Genomic DNA, 18,176 nt, shown 5'->3' on the forward strand with positions numbered 1-18,176 from the left:
TTTCCTCTTCATCTCACCCCCATATGTACTCCCAGTTCCCTCATCCACACATAGAAATGTGTATTTGGCCATTTGGGTCTATGGTTAAATCGTCTGAAAACGGTTTTACAGCTTTGGAATTATAGATAAACATGTAAAACTTGCTCTCTAGGCAGGTATATTTATCCTCATTTTAGAAGTGGCAAAGTGAAGGCCCAAGAGTTAACTGGATAGAGTCAACCGGCAGCAGTGAAATTCAAACCCAGATCTGTCTACCTGTATTATTCGGGTACCTTATCAACCATACAAGAGCCCTGTGCTAACGGGAAATACTGGCACAATGGTGAGACTGCCCAGGTCCAAATTTGGCCTTGTTTACCTGCAAGCTAGGAGAAGAACACATCTCTGTGCTTTGCTTTCCTTGACATTATAGTGGATGTGATGACCATGACTGCCTCGTAGCACTCCTGGAGCACTGAGTGATGGAAGATGGGATATGCTCCCAACAAATAGTACCTGCTCTCAGTAAAACTTAGGATTGACTGCACCTGCTTTGAAAGACTCTTCCAACTTGGAAGAATTTGCATGGAAGTGTTTAACTCTCACTTGAGTGTTCAGTATACATTGGGAAGGTAGCTGGTCAGATGAATGATGTTACTTTTTGACTGCTTGGGCATTAATTGAACTTGGAAACCAGAGTAGAGATATGGGCCAGGAACAGGCTGGTCTTTTTCTTTCTTCCAAGAGGATGGGATGTGTTCTGAAGGTTCATGAAGCACTCTGAGAGGGTGAGGTGCTGAGCACTTGAAATGAAAGTCCTACTACCAAGGGCCACCTCGGTCACGAACAGGATTCTTTGATTTCTTCGGTGGTACAAATAAAGAGGATAATATAATAGAACTATAGAATTCTGAAGCTTTGTTCCCTGCAACCTACCATTTTTTGAAAAGGAACAAATCCAAGTCTTTACATGCCAAATGGTAATCTCAGATTAAATTGAAGAAGTTTTAAGATGTCAGATCGCCAACAATAGGAGCAAACCTCTGCAAAGTAATATAATAAAGTACAGGAAGATATACTTGGGTCCTTCCTAGGTAGTGAATTCACTTTCTTGCCTGGTATAGAATGTTTTTTTTAAGTTTCATTTCTAATGATTCATGTCCACTGGACTCTGGCATATAATTTAATTTTATGAAGTTTGAACTTTTTATTAGTGGAAGGGTGGGAGCAGGGTGTGGATTTAATGCTCACCCTAGGAATCATCTCTCTGGTCTGCCCCAGTCCACCTGAAATGATTCAGAATATAGTCATCATCATCATCATCATCATCATCATCATCATCATAGATGTCCCTCATGGTTCAATGGGGTCCCAAGTGCTGCAAGGGTTCGGAAGTGGTTCCAATTATGGAATCACTCTCTGATTCTTCTTTAGAATTTTCACTGTAATGAAACATTTTGTAGTACTGGGGATGAAACACAGAGCCTCGTGCATGCTAGGCAAGCATTCTGTCACGTGGCTATGCTCCAGTCTCTAATGAAATATTTCAGTACTGTTGAGGTTTAGTTATGATATATTGATGGTCAGTATAAATACAGTCGGGTCTTGTTATTTTCTTGACATTTTCATTGACCAACCAGTGCCTAACCTTGTCTGATGTCTGTTTCTCTTTAAAGACACTTTATTTAATATACAGTCACTTCTCTGATTGTGTGATCTACTGATTCAACCAACTTTAAATCAAAAAATGTTTGGAAAAAAAATTGTGCCTTTATTGAACATGTACAGACATTTTTCTTGACATTATTACCCAAACAATACAGCATAATAAATATCTTAATAGCATTTATATTGTATTAGGTATTTATTACAAGTAATCTAGAAATGATTTAAAGTATACTGAAAAATATGCATAGATTACATGCAAATACTACATCACTTTATATAAAGGACTTGAGTATCCGTGGGTGTTTTTTTTTTTTTAATCTGCACAGGGTCCTGGAATCCATCCCCTTTTGGATATCAAAGGACAACTCTATATTGTGCATTCGTTGATATTAAATTTAAACCACACTATAACTCGTGCCTAAACAAAATTTATCTAACATTTGTACTTTCTCTTAAAGCATTAATTTTGGAGATGAAAATTTTAGTGAGTAGAAAAGTTCACAAACAAAATTCATAAATAATAAGACAGAAAATTCTTGTTACAAATTAGGAGGCAGAAGGATATACAGGTTAAGAGCAAGAATTTTAGAATTATACTACCTGTGCTCAAATCCTGCTCCACATGCTAAGTGGAAAAATTCTCCTTTGTATATTAGCATTGTCATGTCACTCATGTCTGCAACATGTACTGATAAAAATACTACATGAATTGGTGTGGAGTTTGAAAGAGTTAAAACACATAAAATTCTCAGAATAGTGTTTGCCATGTAATAATGTTAACTAGTCTTTCCTACCTCCCTTTCCTGCCTGATATTATTAAGGGCTATAGAGTAAGGGGAATAACTCTGAATTAAAAGGACCTCTAGGATTGTATACTTGAAAAAATAGGAACAATTTCACCATTTTCCATCTGACAAATAAAAATCAAATAAAACTTTGTAGCATTCAGTAAGATGATAATTATGTGTTCCCGTAAGTTTCTAGAAGTTTCTGAGACTACTACTTTCATTTCTGTAATAATTTATTTCCACTGGACTTTGACACATTATACTTTTTATGAAGCTTAATGTTCTGCCCTCTAGGAGAACAGAAAATGGGAATGAGGCGATGTTTATACAACTTGCAGCAATACCCTTTTGGCTCAAAGCCCAAAGTATGATTCACTTTATCATACTTGGCTGTTGAATCTCTAGATAAATATTCAAAAACTCACCTGCCTTACAGTCTGTACCATGTAGCTGAACAACCAGCCCATAAGAGTTCATGCACAGCACAATTTCATTTTCTTAGAAAGTAAATAAATTTCTCTTTTGAAGGTTAAACTTGCAAACAGCTAGGTATGGCAAGAGAGCAGCTGAGAAATGGGAGATAAGAAAAAAATACAAGCAACCTCATTAACAGTGACTTTAAGGGTTAATTAGTAATGATGTTGATTTTAAGTGTCCCTTCCCCTAGAAAACAGGGTTCTTATCTAATAAAGTTGAATTCAGAGGGAAGAATAAAATGGTTACCAGAGGCAGAGTGAGAGGGGGGAGAGAGGGAGGGAGGAGTTAATCAAAGGGAATGAAGTTTTGGAAGTTTTAGGTAGCAATACATTTTGAGATCCATTACACAGCAGGCAGACTATGGTCAAGAATAATGTGAATTTCAAAATAACTAAGAGAGTATGAGCTGGGGATATGGCTCAGTGATAGAGAATATACTTAGCAGGCATGAGGTCCTGGGTTCCATCCCCAGCACCAAATAAATAAATAAATAAAAGTTGCCAGTTTTTCCACTATTATAAACACTGAAGCACCAAACATTCTTTCATTATTTTCTTAGGAAAAGTATTTTTAGAAATGAACTTGCTGGATTAAAAGATTGCACTTTGGGGGCTGGAGTTGTAGCTCACTAGTAGAGCACTTGCCTAGCCCAAGTGAGGCACTGGGTTCAATCCTCCGCACCACATAAAAATAAATAAAGTAAAGGCATCATGTCCATATACAAGTTAAAAAAAAATTTAATTGCACTTTTTACAACTGTTAATAAATAGTGCTACATTAGCCTCCAAAGATACTATACTATTTAAATCTCCCACTAGTGAGAAATCAAAGTGTTCATTTCCCCCTCCTGAGAGAATAAAAAATCTCAAGTACTTTCCATAAGAAATCACAGTAAAGCAAGGTGATGGATATGCCAATTTATCTGATTTAATCATCTCATGTTGTACACATATATCAAAACACCACAATGTATGCCATAAATATATGTAATTATGATTTTTCAATCAATATAAATAAAACAACTTATAAAGAAAAATAGGATGTGTGAAGGCATACTGATAATAAAGATGATCATCCTCATGCCCTTTATGAATATCTGAGCTGTCTCCATACATGCCTCAGTCCCTGAGGGAGGATGAGAAGAAAGAGAGCTTTCACATGTTACAAGGATTATGGCAGAAATTTGTTTCAGCTCATGGATGTGAGCTGCAAGAACAGCCACAGATCCCCAGGGAAATAGTAAAATAAATAAGGGAGAGCAAATACCTGAATCTGCCCTACTGAATGTAGTCTATTAATGGTGGTTCCCATTACCATTATCAAGGATCTGAGATGGTGTTCAGTAAGAAACAGTGCTATGCGAATGATTCTTCCATCCATGCGCTGCATTAAGTACCTTTTAAGCATCAATTCATTCATTCCCCATGGTGGACACAGTAGTCAGTATTGCCATTTTATTGATAAAGAAACTTGCATAAAGTTGATCAACAAAGCTGGGTGCTAAGAAATGTCTTTATGTATCATCAAGGTGTCTTATTGGTCAGAACCCTCTGGCTGGGAGGTCACACATTTGAATACAGTAGTTCCTGGTTAGAGCACTTAGAGCAGCCAGGGGAACTTGGACACTTAGGTAGCCTTTCTATGCCTCCATTTCCTAATCCACATAATAAAGGTACCAATAGTTCCCTATAACAGGATTTCTCTGACCTGGACAATACATGGAAAGTGCTTAGCCTGGCTAGCAAGTGCTTAATAAGGCGTTCGATTTTATTGATGCCATTACAGTCCTTCCAGGGTGCATTGTGGGTGGTGACGCTGACGCTGCATTTCTGGCCCCACCCAAGGAGTCAGCCTCCAAAGTCCCTTGATGGGAAAATGATGAAGGCTCATCTAGAAGGGATGGCACTGACTCATACCAGATAAACTTCAGTCAGACTAAATGAAACTGCCCATTTGGTCCCAGTGATCTGTCTTCATGCAAAATCATCAAGCTATACCCAACAGTACAAAAATCCTCTCCCAAATAACCTAGAAATTTCGGCAGACATATAATCAAATGTGCTTTATTGCAAAAATGGCCAAATCACACTAGCAAAAAACATAAAATGCAAACAAACAAACAATTCTAAAAAACAAAGCCCATGCACAATCTCTCTCTGCAATAACCACTGTCAACATGTGTGCATGTATAAACTTCCAGGCATCTTCTATGCATATTCATCTAATATACATTCATTTGTCACCAAAAAAAATATGATCATATGGCTTTGTAAGTTATGTCATTTCAGTTGATGGATTGTATTTTTCCTTGGTGGCCTGCCAGCAGCTGTCTTAAGTGTTTGTCAGATTTTCCTGACCCCATTAGGTTGGCATCACTATAACCACTTTACAAATGGGAAAATTAATGTTTTGAGAGCTTAAGTAAACTTGCCAAAGTCCAAAAGCAGCAAAACCAGACTTCATCCCAGATGCCTAAGGCTGTTCTCAAAACCAATGTTACGATTCTACCATAGCATTTGTAGTGGCTGTGTTGGGTGTCCTTTGCATACACTGTAACTGAGCCACACTTTATTTGTACAAACCCCAATTATTGTGCATTTAGAATGTTGCCAGTTTTTCCACTATTATAAACACTGTGGCACCAAACATCTTTATACATTCTTTAGTTATTTTCTTAGGAAAAGTGTTTCTAGAGGTGAAATTGCAGGATTAAAAGACTGCACTTTTTCCAGCTATTAATCAATAGTGCTACATTGGCCTCCCAAGATGCTATACTGTTTTAAACTCCCAGTAATGAAAATGAAGGTATTCAGTTCCATCTCCTTCATTGTATAGTCCTTTGACAAATATTTATAAAGTATCTATCCAAGAGAAAGGTAGATCTTTCCATCTTCTACGGTCTTCTTTGATTTCTTTCTTTAGGGTTCTGTAGTTTTCATTGTATAGATATTTCACCTCTTTCGTTAAGTTGATAGTTGATTCCCAGGTTTTGTTTTGTTTTTTTGTTGTTGTTTGTTGTTTGTTGCTGTTGTTGTTGTTGCTGTTATTTGAGGTTATTGTAAAAGGGGTAGTTTTCCTTGTTTCCCTTTCTGAGGATTTGTCACTGATATACAGAAATGACTTTGATTTATGGGTGTTGATATTATATCCTGCTACTTTGCTGAATTCATTTACAGGTTCTAGAAGTTTTCTGGTGGAGCTTTCTGGGTCTTCTAGATATAGAATCATATTGTCCACAAATAGTGCTAATTTAAGTTCTTCTTTTCCTATACGTATCTCTTTAATTTCTTTTGTCGAATTGCTCTGGCCAGTGTTTCCAGAACTATATTTAATACTTATTTAACATAGAAGTGTTGAAAAAGGGCATCCCTGTCTGTTTTAGTTTTTAAAGGGAATGCCTTCAATTTTTCTCCATTTAGAATGATGTTGGCCTGGGGCTTAGCAAAGATAGCCTTTATGATGTTGAGATATGTTCCTGTTATCCCTAGTTTTTCTAGTGTTTGGAACATGAAAGGGTGCTGTATTTTGTCAAATGCTTTTTCTGCATCTATTGAGATGATCATATGATTCTTATCTTTGAGTCTATTGATGTGATTAATTACACTGATTGATTTCCTTATGTTGAACCAACCTTGCATCACTGGGATGAATCCCACTTGATCATGGTGCATGATCTTTTTGATATGTTTTTGTATTTGATTTGCCAGAATTTTATTGAGAATTTTTGCATCTATGTTCATTAGAGATATTGGTCTAAAGTTTTCTTTTTTTTTTTTTTTTTTTTTTTTTTTTTTTGATGTGTTTTTGCCTAGTTTTGGAATCAGGGTGATATTGGCCTCAGAATGAGTTTGGAAGTGCTGCCTTTTTTTCTATTTCAATAAATTGAAGAGTATTGGTATTAGTTCTTCTTTAAAGGTCTTGTAGAACTAGGCTTTATATCCATCCGGTCCTGGGCTTTTCTTGGTTGGAAGGTTTCTGATAGCGTCTTCTATTTCATCACTTGATATTGGTCTGTTTAAATTGTGTATATATCTTCCTGATTCAACCTGGGCAAATCGTATCTATTAATTGACATGTTTATTAACCACTTATTAATTGACAAATACTTACTAAATACCTATTGAATTCAAAACAGTGATTAAGCATAGTATATTTTTGTTCACTGATTTTTTTATTATTATAATAGGTGGCAATTTGTTAAGTGTTGATACTCCAATAATCCAAGAAAAGGGCAGATAAATAAATTCTAAAGGAAAGGAAATGGACATCCAGTGAGTTTTAGCAGCATATGCAAATTAGAACAGCAGCACAGAAATTAGAACTTACTCCCCTTAACCCACACACCTGCTCACCTCAAAACACTTTTTATGAGCAAGCCCAAATGGTTCTTCATTCTCTTTTCTGATATCTGGAATCCTCTTCTCATCCCTCTAGCTCCTGGCCAGAAAGAAAGGATCTAGGATCATCATCATCTCTTGTTCTCATAAAATTAAAAACTCCTCTTTGAAAAGAAAATCCACTAAAAAAACTGGCAAAAAATATTTGTAAGTCACATGCAGATATATATATGCAAATACAAATTAATTAGTAAGTGATACAAATATAAAGTTCTAAAAAGATAAACAATCCCATGGTAAAACAAATGGAAATAAACAGGCATTTCAGAGAGAAAGGAAAAAAAAAACACTGACGGCCAATCTATATATATATATATACAAGAAATTAAATCTCATTCATAATTATATTCAAATTAAAATAACAGCAATTATTAAATAATTGAATAGCAAAAAGGAATGAAAAATGAAAAATCACATTTTAAATAAAATTAGCAAGTGTTTAGACAGCATTTATCAATCTTTGGCTTTTTTTCCCCCTCCTTTGTTTTCTTTCCCTGTCATTCCAGTAACATGGAAGGAAATATTTCCCATTATTTGCTATACTAATTAAACAATTTAATCACCTTTGTCTTAATTCCAGTCAAATGAATAGAATAGTTTATTTTTCTCCTGAGAAACAAAATGAAATCCAGTTCCCATAAGAAAGAGATGTTTTCTTAAAACATAGCTTACCTCTCTGTGTACTAGAACAAAATATTTGCAACACATATGATTTGTATCTATATATACACAGGACTGTTGCAAACAACCTTATAAAAAAAAAACAGGAAAATATTTGGACAAATATTTGACCAAAAAATGTATACAGACAACAAATAAACATGGTTGATAATGATATGTAACATTATTAACCATTAAGGAAAAGCAAATTAAAACTATAATGAGCTATCACTACATGTCAATGAGGATATCTACAATTAAAGAGACTGACATACTAAGTGTTGGCGAAGATGTGGAGCAACTGGAACTCTTAAACACTGCTAGTAATGTTCAATGGTATGACTACTTTGGAAAACTTATTGGCAGTTTCTTAATTTAAATATATGTTAAAATTGTGGAAAAATAAGTGAGAGACTGGGAGAAAATATTTGCAAACTATGCATCTGACCAAGGACAAGCAACCCAACCAGAATACATAAAATTCTCAAGATTCATATTTAAGAGAAACAACCAATCCAATTGAAAATAGAACCCCCCCAAAATGGGAATACATATTTCCACTGAAGAGGATAAACAGATGGCACATAAACATATAAATAGATGTTCAAAATCATTAGCCACTAGGGAAATACAAGTCAAAACCATAGTAAGATATCACTATTGGAATAGCTAAGATTAAGAAAAAAAGTAACAATAACAAAAGCTGCAAGACTGTGAAGAAATTAGATTACTCACACCTCGCTGGTGGGAACATAAAATGATAGAGCCATTATAGGGCACAGTTTGATAGTTTCTTATAAACAACTAAAGATGTAACTGCCATTCAACCCAGAAACCTCATTCTTGGACATCTATCCCAAAGAAATGGAAAATTATATTTACATAAAAATCTACATGCAAATGTTCATAATAGCTTAATTCATAGTAGACAAAACTGGAAGCAATGGCCAAACGAATTGCAGTATTTCATACCATAGGATGCTACTCAGCAATAAAAGGGAATACAGAACCAAATTATGTAATATTTTTGAAGTAGCAAAAGAAGAGATTAGTGGTTTCCAGGGGTCAAGGACAGGGGCAGATGTAGAGAAAAGGAGGTGAATACAGACGTAAACAGGCAACACAAAGGGCCTGTGTTGATGGCAGTATTTTGGGTCTTGACTGAAGTAGTCTATACAGGAACAAGCCCATGTAATAAAATTGCATAGACCAAAATACACACAAACATAGTCAAGGGAGTTCAAATAAAGCTGGGGAAATTTGCACATGATCAGTGGATTATATTAAACAATATCCCAATGGTAATATTGTACTATAGCTTTGCAAAATGTCATCCCTGAGGGCAGAAGGAAACTCAAGTTCTGAGCCCATTGAGAATCTGCATAAGATCCTAGCCCAGTGCCCGAAGCATCCTGGTCCACATTTTTTCTACCACACTTCATGCAACAGGGGAAAGAATTAGTTTCCCTAGCCCCACACTGTAGCAATGGCCCAGAGATCAGGGAATTATTTAAACCTCCAATATAAAATGAAACAAGATGAAAGAAACTTGATAACCTGATTGATGAGAGTCTGAGAAAAGCTGTTAGGTCAAATTTGATGAGGGTTGCGGGGTAGTTCATTGCATGAACTGTGGACTTTATCTGTTTTCAATCTTCAGCTTGAAGACTCAGTGAGCATGTCCATCTTGTCTGCTCTGGACTGACCATCCCATATCCAGCAAGCAGGAGTAAATAAAGCAGGAGGGCTCCTAACCACAGCCATATTCACCCTCTCAGTTTTACCAGCGAATTCTGCCTTGAGAGTGGGAAAGATCTGACATGTTATGCCTTGGAGAAAGAAGAGGAGAGAAGGAGCATGCCTTCTGAATCAAGTACCAAAACCAGTTTGCAAACTCCTAACAATACATTTTCATAGCTCTGCTGCAGCCCACCTGCTTCAAAAGCCCCATCCTTGACCTCTATAGGTCAGGCACTGCTTTCCTTAAGGAGTGGTGTGGAAACCTCAAGTAGTGTTGATTTTATGATCCAGATGGACTACTCACAGCTGCTTGCATAGGGTTAGTGAGGAGAAAACTGCTAATTGACTACATTAACCCTTTCCTTTTGGAAATACAATCCCAACTTTTAGCAGGGCACATAGCTGCCTATTATACATAGAGAGAGACTCTGTACTTGCAGTTAGGCACAGCCAGGACACTAGTTTCTGACCACTGCTTCATGAAAAGGAATGCTGTGTGGGGCTCCTCAAAAGAAGGCTGTAGAAAAAAACATGGCTGAGAGGGGCCTGTTCATCCCTCCTTTCTGTTGCCTTGAAAGTGAACGTCCTGGTTATAACTCCTTTAGCTATCTAGGCCTAGATGATGAGGGCACTACCTGCTGAAGGTGATGAAGCCGAAGATTATAGCCTGGCATCCTGATGCCCATGAACCACACTTCTGGATACTTTTATGTGCCAGAGAAATAAACTTCAATGTTCTGTAGGTCACGGTTCTTTGGAGGGTTTCCATTGGTGCAACTGATTCTAACCTTAGAGTAGTTATTCTTCTTGTCTGTTCCCATAACACTTCAGGGTCATTCTGTTGGGATTGTCTCCCTGTATTCACAATTGTCCTCTTGTAACTTCTGCCTAGCACAAAGCAGGTACCTGTTGAATGTTTTTGAATATGTGAAAGAAACAATTTCCACGGTAACATTTACAAGCTGGCTGGAGTTGGAATGCCCTACATGCTTTGCTCCAGGGATAACTCTTGCTCCTCTACAGATGATTCATGGTGACTGGCTCCAGGGTTTTCTTTGCTGTCAAACTCTACGAGCTGGGACCAGAAACATGGGTGTAAGACAGCCATTGTTGACTGCCCTCCCACCCACTCATGATCCTCCCCTTCACTCGCCGATGACAAAATCAAGACTTCGTTGAGGCAAAGTGCAGTGTTACATTTCTGACCTCTCAAACCCCAACCAAAAGTCTAGAAAAAGAAAGAGAAGGGAAAAAAAAGAAAACCAGTCCTAATTTTCCCTTTATTCCTTATAAGTCAATATTTATTTAAAATATCCAAACACTGTTTTATTTTTTTCTCTCTCAGATTTCTACCTCTTTAGTAGTCCTCCATTTTACCCTATCAGCAGCACATCTAACATTTCCTCTCTTACTCCCGTCCCTTTTTTCTATAAATGGATTAATTTAATGTAAATATTTTAGGATCATCCAATAAATGGTGAACAATGTGCAAGTTCTAGGAGTATGAAAATTAGAATGGGATTGCAAGTTGGGCTTCTCCATGAGATATAAACAGACAAAATACAATTTGAACAGTCACAACGCAGTGGTCAGCCAGATAAGGTCATCACCTTGAAGAAAGATACCCAAATTCTGCCAAAGTTGGGAGAGGCTTCATAGAGATCATAGAGGTTGAGCTGACCTTTGAAGGACAAGCAAGACTTCAGGATGAGGAGAGAGGGCAAGTATTTTGTGCAAATATAAGGAGGATCTGGGATTTGTGGCAAATAAGACAAATTGTGCCTTGGGAGGATGGTCAGAGTTGAGGTTGGATCAATGGGCAAGGACCAGGTCAGGAAGGACCCAGAAATCATTGTGTCCCAGTTTGTACTTTCATCTGTAAGCAGAGGAGAGACATGGAGGGGATTTGCACAGTGCAATACAGCAACGCCCTGCTCTAGAGAGATCACCCTGGCAGGAGCACAGAAGATGCACAGGGGTGAGGTGAAAGCAGGCAGCCATTGCAAGAGAACCATGTATGGGTGGGGTTGTAGAGGTCTCTATTTGAGAGATAGTAAGGCCCAGAGAACAACGAACTTAGCACCCACTGAGTGTAGGGGGATAGTTTGAAATTTAGGACAACGTATATGGCTGGTAAGATGAAAACACCCTATTTTTTTTTTCACTTTGATATTATCTCTCTTGGGAGAAAGGCTACCTGGGCAACTCTCACAGAAGCTAAGATAGCAGAGATGCTGGCCCTTCATTTGACATTGCTCAGTCCTCCTCCTGTCCCTCCCAACTTTATGTGGACCTGTATTGACTCCCATTCCCCTCAATGCTTGGCTTTGACACCCGGACCATCCTCATCTCTCATTGTCAGTAGCTTTTATTTTCAGATGATGACCCATGGCAGACAATGGATCATGGCCATCACATTGAACATCTCTGAAGCAGAGAGTTGGGCACTTGCCTCTGTACCAGCAGATGGCCTAAAACACAGCGGTCAACACTCTGAATATGAGTGGAGACCCCAGCTGGACACTGAGAAGACAGGATTGGAAATGCATCACTCTCACGAGCTAGAGGAGCACAGGGCCTGGAACATTACTGCTGCAAAGATAAGCCCAGAAAGTGCTGAGTGGGGGTCTCAGAGATGTGCCATGTGGATAGCCAGAGGCCTCAGGGGTGGACAACGAAGAGAGTTACCTGGGTTACACCCATGCTCCACCAGCCCAGTCTCTAATGTTGCAGTGAAAGAGAATATTTGAACTACCAGGGAGAAAGAATTTGGGGTCACTTGAGACCACTTGGGCATCAAGGAAAGGCAAGTCTACATTTTCCTACTAAGATGAATTAGACATTCCTATCCCACTTCATGGAGATATGGCAAGGGGTCTGGGTGTGGAATACCTTAGGCTTCTTTCAGTTTCTTCTGCCAGCCACTTATGGAAAATTCCAGTCAAAGTACAATCAGGAACCTGAGGGACATTTGGAATTCACAAGACTGGGGCTGATGACCCAGAATCAAGGAGTGTCCCGGCTGCTCCAGCTAAAATACTGTCATCGCTCCCAGGAAACTGTCAGAGCAGCTGCTGCCAAGGACATCTCCCAGCTGCTGTGTCCACAAGCTCCAGCCAGAAGAGTGAGTTAACTCTTTGACTCTACTTCCTGACTTGGTCCTGTAATGGCCTTAATCACTCCCCTGGATGCAGGACTGGGCATGATGCTTTTTACCCGCAGGGACCCAAAGTAGTAAGATGTACTCACAGAATCCCAGAGCATCAGGTCTGGTGGGCACTTCATTCTGGCTGAATCCTTTATTTTATAAAGGAGGAAGCTACAGCCCCTTAAAGTGATGTGACTCATGCTATGAGCTAAGAACCATGCTGTGGCCAAGTAACGCTGCTACAGCCAAAGATGGGTGGTCCAAACACTGTCTAGAAAGTGTGTCTGTATTTATCTAGCCTTGAACTATGGAAGAAAGCAGGGAGGGATGCAAGGATAAAGGCAAACATCCCAAATTTTACACCATCGCCCATGGGGAAGCAATGTACTTCCCAGTCAATGCAAGGCAACCTCAAAGACTAATTCTTGATGCTCTGAGTTCACTTATACAAAATGCTCTTGACCGCTAGATCCCAAGGTGCGTTGTTAGTGGACAAAGGTTTTTTGCAAGATAATATGGATCCCTAGAGGTAGGCCTCCTGTTATAATCTCATATTGATTGGTACATCGGGCACCTGTGAGTTCAGTAAACGTGCATCACTTTCCCACTGGTAGAAAGTGCTTTCATCTTTCTGCCAGATGACCACACAGACTCAACTTATAGCTGTATTATAGCTGTATTATAGCTTGATGACAAGCAACAGACGTCTTCTCTGGTCTGATGAATGTTAGGTAATTTGGGTTCCTGTTGTCTCAAAGTTTTTGAAGTAGTGTGTTTATGCCTCATGAACCACCAACCATGAAGACTAGTTATATATGAAGAGTCAGATCATAGAATCCTCTTGTTTATCCAGTAGGTAGTTTGTCTCAGATATCCCCAGAACTCCATTCTGTGCCCTTCTTTATTCCAAGGGACTTCTTCTTCTCTCTTCTTCCTGTGTCCAAAGTCCAATAGGTTTACTTACTCTTCCTTTCCTAATAAGATCCTCAGAAATAACTTCTTGGAGAATGCTTTGGGGGCAATACCTGAGGATCTAATTTCCCCTCTCTGTCCCCTCTGCCCTGTCTTGAGGTTCACCCCTTCTCTTGCCTGGATATGAGGAAATCCCTACAACTGTCCTCACTGTCTTCATTGCTAACCAAGGTATTCCCAAAGCTCTGTTCTCATCAAGACACTTTCTTACCCCCAAAATGTTCAGTGTTTCCCCACTGAACCCAGAATGGAGTCTCGACTCCTTCACCCATCATTCAGTCACAGATGGCCTGAACTCAGTGGTTCTTTCCAATCTCATTACCTCCTCCTTTCCCCTCCACTGACCTTATCGCTGGCCAGCACATCCCTCAGAGTTCCCCCCAATTCTTCTTTACCCAACCCTCAGTTTACGGGCTTCATACATACACTCACTCTGCTTAAAATATTCCTTCTCCAATCCCCATTTATCTAAATCATGTCCATCGGTATCCGTTAGGATTAGTTAGGAACAATAGAAACCAAAACCAGCAGGCCCTAACCCAGTCTTGGTTCCTTCCAGGTCATTGCTCCACCATCCTCAGAAGGGTCCAAGATGAAGCCCAGTGCTCTGTTCATCATATCTGTGTCCCACGAATCAGGGGGCAGGAAGAGACAAAGAAAAAGAACTGAAGAATGCCAGCTGTCTTTTAGGGGTAGCTCCTGGAATTGGCCAAGTATAGCAGTTTGGCTTACATCTCTTTGGACTTCGTCATGCTCTCACATCTAGCTGCAAGAGAGGCTATAAAGTGTCTTTTAATCTGTGATTATATTCCCAGTTCATAGTTGGAAGTTCTCTTGCTATTGATATTTGGGGACAACTTTCTGTGCTGGCTCTACCACCTCTCAGGGTTTCCTATTTTATGCATCCCTTATTCCCACCTCTTTTTCCTATGATGATTCCTGCTGAGGTGTGGTTCCCCCATAGGACAGGACTGTATGCTGAATTCATTTGAATCTCTCCTGTCCTCACCACCAGTGGATAGAGATGGGGCAATATTAAACTACAGTGGTTCACAGCCCTGGATCTTGGCCAGCCTCCTTATTCTGACCCATGGTCTAGGTGCATTCTTAACAGCATCATTCAACTTTATAATTTCAGATCATCATTTTCTCCCTAGATACATCTCCATACCTTGCACTGGAGAATGAATCTGAATAATGAATCTCTTCCAGCATTTGGAAAGAGCCTCATCATGCCTGGCTCTGCCTTAGGAATGTCTTAGGAATATACCCCTCCTCCATGATGTCCTTCAGCCTCTCATGAATCCATTTGCCAAGGTCCACCCCATCCTCATGCTCAGACAAGCCTGGATTCCATCTTGTGCTTAAAAGCAGTTACATAATCAGAAGCTGTTATATAAATAATCACGGACTGAGATACAAACAAAACTAAAAGCCTGTAGTGTTGTGCAAATACACAGTGTGATAAACATTTGATTGAGGGACAATGATTACCTCCAACTTACCAACTCCCTGGATCATTGGGTCAGGTTTAAGTGGAGACATGTTTCTGAAACATAAAAGGATAACCATGGAATCTCAGTGAATGCACATCTAATGACCAAGGAGGGGACCAGTTGTAGGTATATAAATAGAAACCCTGTCACATAAGGGAAATTGTGGGACATTCATGTTGTACATGTAAAAGTCTTTTCTATTGCTTCACAGGAATGATTTCCAAAGCCTCTTGGGTTCCCAGAATGATATTGGGTGCTTCTTATACATTATTCCTTAGTCTTGATACAACTTGAGGATATAATCCCCATTTTACTGAAGAGAAAATTGAAGGTCAGAGAACATAACTCATTTTCCCTGGGCCATGCAAATCTAAATTTTAGATTTGAACTCAGATCTGACTGATTACAGAGTTAGTGGAGTTTCTGCTACTACATTACCTTTAAGATATTTGATGAACTTTCCTATGGAACAGGGAAACCTCTTATGGTATGTACTCAAATAAGTTGAGCAGGGATTAGAAGACAACAGAACAGAGAGGCCACCAGGGCTCAGCAGCATAAGTGACCCAGGAGGAAAATGATCTCCCTTCCTGAGAGATGAACATCAGGAGCAGGTATTAGCAAAAACCTTGAGACCAGAAGTTAGAAGCCGGTTGCATCCAATTGGAGGCTGGTTTCTAAGTCCCTACTCACTCCAGGACTGTAACTAGAACCAAGGTTCTTCAGCCAAGGACGTGGCTACTCATGAGGGAATCAAAGTGAAAGCAATTCATCCCACTGAACTAGACCCTTCAAAATGGGTAAGGTGTTGCATCTTATGCCATGTCTCCTCTACCACAATAAAACAAAAGAAGTCAGTAGAGGAAAAGAGGGGAATCCATAGTCTAAACCAAATCACAGACTCAGATACAAGAGGCTTCTCATGTTATCCTGGGGAAGAACTTTGGTGTCCCCCTTTAGACTCTGAGCAAAAGAAGCATCTTCATTACAAGACTGAACATGTCTTGGAATGTGAGTAAAGAAGGATGGAAAAAAAATTAGTCAATAGCATTCTCTGCCCCACCCATTGAGCCCACGGGACTGGCTATGGTATGTCAGGCCACTTGACAAGTTGAAAGGTTGATCCATTGGAAGTTTTGTCATAATTACGAAAAATAACAGCTAGCATTCATGGAGCACTTACTATCTGCAAGGTGCCATCGTAGTAAGCCTTATGCTTATCTTACTGGGGCTGAGGTGTTTGGGGTCAGTGTCAGGGAGGAGCCAGTTGAAGGGAGAATGGGACAGGGTGGGACAAGGAGGGACAGGGGGAGGCTGCAGGCCTGGTAATTAGTGGATGACTGACTCTCTTCCTGGACAGCCTCTCTGAAGGGAACATCCAGAGCTCTGTGGTTGATCCAAGATAGATAACAGCTTGAGAAGCCTCTGCAGAGAATATGTATTTTCTTTTTAAAATCAAGTTCGCTTTTTGGCTAGGGTTCTTTCAAGTAATTCAAAGAACTGGGACTTGACTTTCATAAGTCTGGTGTTCTTACCTGCCAAAAAAATAAGTGTTCCTGATGAGGTGTGACAGTGGCCTTGCAGAGGGAATGAGCAGAGTTAGAGGAACAGGGGAGCGTTTGCTTTGGCCTGGAGCAGGGCTCTTTGGTATGTGTCTCCTTCCTGGGCTCTCTGCAGCCAGCTTCTCCAGACCCCAACCCAGACCCTCAGTTGCAGAAAAATCTGCCTCAACTCCTACATTTCCATCATTTTAGGTTCTATTTAAGAACTCAGCATGGGTCTTTCTTCCTGAGTCTGAGCCCTCTGTTTGGCTTCTTTGTCGCCTGCCAAGCTCACTGTACCTTCATTTCTAATTCCTGTCCATGGTCTCTTACATTTCCCCTTAGCTCTGGCCAAGCCATCTCATTAAGGAGGACCAATTAACAATTGGTTCTTTCTGGCATCTGTTCTTGGTCATGAGTCATTTTCCCCATTATAGAACCTCCTCCCTGTTCATCAATGCAGGGCCACCACCTCTGCAGGACCTCAGCTCATCTCCTTTAGGAAATGATCCAAAATGGCCATTTCAGTATTGGTTTATCATGCCCAGTGTCCCCCAGTCCAGACACCTTTGGTTTAACCGTTTCCAGAAGGAGAAATTCTGGTTTCCCGTCAGTGTGGGGTCCCTGTTGTTACCTGAATGGGCAGACCAAAGAGGGTAATGCAGGAGAAGGCAGAATCTCAAATTTCTTAAATAGGTTACTCTTTCTTTCCTTTTGTTTCCTTTTCTTTTCTTTTTTTTTTTTTCACTTCTACTTCTAGAGACACATGGTGCTGTCGATCATGAGCCTTTGTCAATCAAGAGCCTTTGTCAATCATGAGCCTCTGGTTTAAATGGAACTGCTTTTACATGTTTCCCCACTCGGGATTAACAACAGACCTCTCACATTGGCTGAACATGCTACTATTTGTACTATTTGTTTGTTGTTACGGTTTGGTTATGAGGTGTCCCCCAAAAGCTCCTGTTAATGCAAGAATGTTCAGAGCTAAAATGATTATATTTTTGAGAGTTGTAACTTCATCAGTCCATCCTAGTTTGAATGAACTGGCTGGGTGGTGACTGTAGGCAGGTAGGCCATGGCTGAAGGAGCTAGATTAATGGGGACATGCCCTGGAAAGTTATGCATCTTCCTTACAACCCCTTTCTCTCCTTCTCTCTCTCTCTCTCTGTCTCTCTCTCTCTCTCTCTCTCTCTCTCTCTCCGTTTATCTCTTTTACTCTCTTCCCGTCTCTCTCTCCCTTCCTCTCTTCCCCCTCTCTTCCTCTCTCTCTCTCTCTCTCTCTCTCTCTCTCTCTCTCTCTCTCTCTCCTT

At 39.8% G+C, this 18,176-nt stretch overlaps 1 long non-coding RNA gene across 1 annotated transcript in view; it reads right to left on the reverse strand.

Annotated features, from left to right (window-relative positions):
• Positions 1-6,855: 6,855 nt before the first annotated feature.
• The window catches only part of LOC125610928, a 46,110-nt gene continuing 34,789 nt past the window's right edge, over positions 6,856-18,176 (reverse strand). The window contains exons 3-4 of the long non-coding RNA XR_007341019.1: positions 7,265-7,349; positions 6,856-7,158 (exon numbers count right to left, since the gene is read on the reverse strand). This is a non-coding gene — a long non-coding RNA (uncharacterized LOC125610928). The remainder of the gene's footprint in view (positions 7,159-7,264; positions 7,350-18,176) is intronic.

This window comes from Marmota marmota, unplaced genomic scaffold (genome assembly GCF_001458135.2).
Source record: "Marmota marmota marmota unplaced genomic scaffold, marMar, whole genome shotgun sequence".
Classification (NCBI taxonomy): Eukaryota; Metazoa; Chordata; class Mammalia; order Rodentia; family Sciuridae; genus Marmota; species Marmota marmota.